The sequence below is a fragment of the Nerophis lumbriciformis genome, linkage group LG04, assembly GCF_033978685.3.
Source record: "Nerophis lumbriciformis linkage group LG04, RoL_Nlum_v2.1, whole genome shotgun sequence".
NCBI classification, from domain to species: Eukaryota; Metazoa; Chordata; class Actinopteri; order Syngnathiformes; family Syngnathidae; genus Nerophis; species Nerophis lumbriciformis.
The window spans coordinates 56,165,719-56,170,000 of NC_084551.2; positions in this window are offsets into that span (position 1 = coordinate 56,165,719).

Sequence of the window (4,282 nt, forward strand, 5' to 3'; positions counted from 1 at the left end):
TAACCGTTGAATTTTTGTTCATTTACCATCACAAATACGACGTTGAAACAACATGCTTTTTGACAACGTTTTTTCAATGTTGGGTTCTGATGTTGATTTGATCGTTGAAATATGGTCATTTCCCAACCAATATTCTACAACACAAATACAACGTGGAAACAACATGCTTTTTGACAACGTTTTTTCAATGTTGGGTTCTGACGTTGATTTAACCGTTGAATTTTTGTTCATTTACCAACACAAATACGACGTTGAAACAACATGCTTTTTCACAACGTTTAATCAATGTTGGGTTGTGTCGTTGATTTCAACATTTATTTTTGGTCATTTCTACATTCTACAACACAAACCTAACGTTGAAACAAAATGCTTTTTGACGATGTTTTTTCAATGTTGGGTCCTGACGTTGATTTGACCATTGAATTTTTGTCATTTTCCAACACAAATCCAACATTGAAACAACATGATTATTGACAACATTCTTTCAATGTTGGGTTCTGACGTTGATTTGACCGTTGAATTTTGGTCATCTCCCAACCAATATTCTACAACACAGACCTAACGTTGAAACAACATGCTTTTTGACAACGTTTGAACAATGTTGGGTTCTGACGTTAAATTGACCGTTGAATTTTTGGTCATTTTCCAACACAAATGCAACATTGAAACAACATGTTTTTTTACAACGTTTAATCAATGTTGGGTTCTGATGTTGATTTGATCGTTGAAATGTGGTCATTTCCCAACCAATATTCTACAACACAGACCTAACGTTGAAACAACATGCTTTTTGACAACGTTTAAACAATGTTGGGTTCTGACGTTAAATTGACCGTTGAATTTTTGGTCATTTTCCAACACAAATGCAACATTGAAACAACATGTTTTTTTACAACGTTTAATCAATGTTGGGTTCTGATGTTGATTTGATCGTTGAAATGTGGTCATTTCCCAACCAATATTCTACAACACAAACCTAACGTTGAAACAACATGCTTTTTGACAACGTTTAAACAATGTTGGGTTCTGACGTTAAATTGACCGTTGAATTTTTGGTCATTTACCAACACAAATACAGCATTGAAACAACATGCTTTTTGACAACTATTAATCAATGTTGGGTTCTGACGTTGATTTGACCGTTGAATTTTGGTCATTTACCAACCAATATTCTACAACACAAATCCAACATTGAAACAACATGCTTTTTGACAACATTTTTTCAATGTTGGGTTCTGATGTTGATTTGACCGTTGAAATTTGGTCATTTCCCAACCAACATTCTACAACACAAACCTAACGTTGAAACAAAATGCTTTTTGATGATGTTTTTTCAATGTTGGGTAATGACGTTGATTTGACCATTGAATTTTTGTCATTTTTCAACACAAATCCAACATTGAAACAACATGCTTTTTGACAACGTTTTTTCAATGTTGGGTTCTGACGTTAAATTGACCGTTGAATTTTTGGTCATTTTCCAACACAAATGCAACATTGAAACAACATGCTTTTTGACAATGTTTAATCAATGTTGGGTTCTGATGTTGATTTGATCGTTGAAATGTGGTCATTTCCCAACCAATATTCTACAACACAAACCTAACGTTGAAACAACATGCTTTTTGACAACTATTAATCAATGTTGGGTTCTGACGTTGATTTGACCATTGAATTTTGGTCATTTACCAACCAATATTCTACAACACAAATACAACATTGAAACAACATGCTTTTTGACGACGTTAAATCAGCGTTAGGTTGTGACGTTGATTTGACATAAAATGTTGGTCATTTCCCAACCAACAACGTGGATCCAACGTTGGACATCAACGTTGTCTCAGTGTACAAACACAACTGTTTTGCGATGTTGTTTCAAAGTCCGTTTTTAAAGGACGTGTACGTATAATCAACGTTGTATCAACGTCTCGTGCCTGCTGGGAGGGCCCACCTCCAAGTCCGAAGAACAACTCTGTCACGCTGAAACGACTCTCGCCAATTGTGGCGTAGTGAGGTGAAAGTGGTGTGACGCGGCGGTTACAAAGGCTCTGCGGTCCGTCAGACCTTGTCTCATGTGCGTGGAATAATAACACACTTGGCAGCTTCTCAACTCCCAGGAATGAACGGAGAGACCTTCTCTCTGTCTGCTGTCCCTCACGGCACATACAGTTCTTTAGTTCTTTAGTGGAAAACCCAAGCAATCATATGTCCGATGTCTATAGGCACAGTACATACAGCCAGAAAACAAGTCCGGACCAGTGTTTGGAAATTGACTTCATGTCAGTTACTTTGCCAAAAAAGTGATCCTCTTTGATAAATGTACAAAACCCCAAAAGCAGTGAAGTTGTCAGGTTGTGTAAATGGTAAATAAAAAGAGAATACAACAAATCCTTTTCAAATTATATTCAATTGAATAGACTGCAAAGACAAGATATTTAACGTTCCAACTGGAAAACATTGTTATTTTTTGCAAATATTAGCTCATTTGGAATTTGATGCCTGCAACATGTTTCAAAAAAGCTGGCACAAGTGGCAAAAAAGACTGATAAAGTTGAGGAATGCTCATCAAAACACTTATTTGGAACACCCCACAGGTGAACAGGCTAATTGGGAACAGGTGGGTGCCATGATTGGGTATAAAAGGACGGGGCGAGGGTCACCACTTTGTCAACAAATGCCTGAGCAAATTGTTTAAGAACAACATTTCTCAAGCAGCTATTGCAAGGAATTTAGGGATATCACCATCTACGCTCCGTAATATCATCAAAATGGTCAGAGAATCTGGAGAAATCACTGCACGTAAGCCATGATGTTACGCACCTTGGATCCCTCAGGCGATACTGCATCAAAAAGCCACATCAGTGAGTAAAGGATATCACCACATGGGCTCAGGAACACTTCAGAAAACCACTGTCAGTAACTACAGTTGGTCGCTACATCTGTAAGTGCAAGTTAAATCTCTACTATGCAAGGCGAAAACCGTTCATCAACAACACCCAGAAACGCCGTCGGCTTCGCTGGGCCTGAGCTCATCTAAGATGGACTGATGCAAAGTGTAAAAGTGTTCTGTGGTCTGACGAGTCCACATTTCAAATTGTTTTTGGAAACTGTGGACGTCGTGTCCTCTGGACCAAAGAGGAAAAGAACCATCCGGATTGTTCTAGGGTGAAAGTGTAAAAGGCAGCATGTGTGATGGTATGGGGGTGTATTAGTGGCCAAGACATGGGTAACTTACACATCTGTGAAGGTGCCATTAATGCTGAAAGGTACATATAGCTTTTGGAGCAACATATGTTGTTATCATGGACGCCCCTGCTTATTTCAGCAAGACGATGCCAAGCCATGTGTTACAACAGCATGGCTTTATAGTAAAAGAGTGCGGGTACTAGACTGGCCTGCCTGTAGTCCAGACATTGAAAATGTGTGAAGGCTAAAATATGAGAAGGGAGACTGTTGAACAACTTAAGCTGTACATCAAGCAAGAATGGGAAAGAATTCCACTTCAAAAATGTGTCTCCTCAGTTCCCAAACCTTTACTGAGTGTTGTTAAAAGGAAAGGCCATGTAACACACTGGTAAAAATGCCTTTTTTGCAATGTGTTGCTGCCATTAAATTCTAAGTTCATGATTATTTGCCAAAAAATAAGAAAGTTTCTCAGTGTGAACATGAAATATCTTGTCTTTGCAGTCTATTCAATTGAATATAAGTTGAAAAGGATTTGTTGTATTCTCTTTTTATTTACCATTTACACAACGTGACAACTTCACTGCTTTTGGGGTTTGTAAATTAGTTACGAGGAAATAGTTTGAAATATCTGGATCATGCTGAAAGACGTTTCATGAAAGCAGAGCGCCAAGGCACGTGCGACGTCAGCGAGGGACGTCAGCTGTTTTTTCAGCAATGAATCTTTTCACCGGATTGTGCTCGTTAGCAAAAGAGATCGGCTGTTGTCTCCTTGTCCTCAAACGGGGTATTTGCTGTTCATTATTCCCACATAGTAGTAGTAGTAGTAATAGTGTGTTGTTTGCTGTGTGATGTTGCCTATTCCTATTAGCTTCTGACGCTGTCAAGTCGCCTCTATACGTACACAAAAGTACGTTGTTATCCCGAACGCTGGTCCAGACCTACTGAGTATAAATGCTTCTTAGTGGTGGAATGGAGCTGCGCATGCATCAAATATATACCAGAAAAAAAGCATCAAGTGATGAGGATATCCAAAAACAAGAAACACTAAAAACTCCACCAAGTAAAAAGAACATCACGCTGTAAGATAATCATTGAT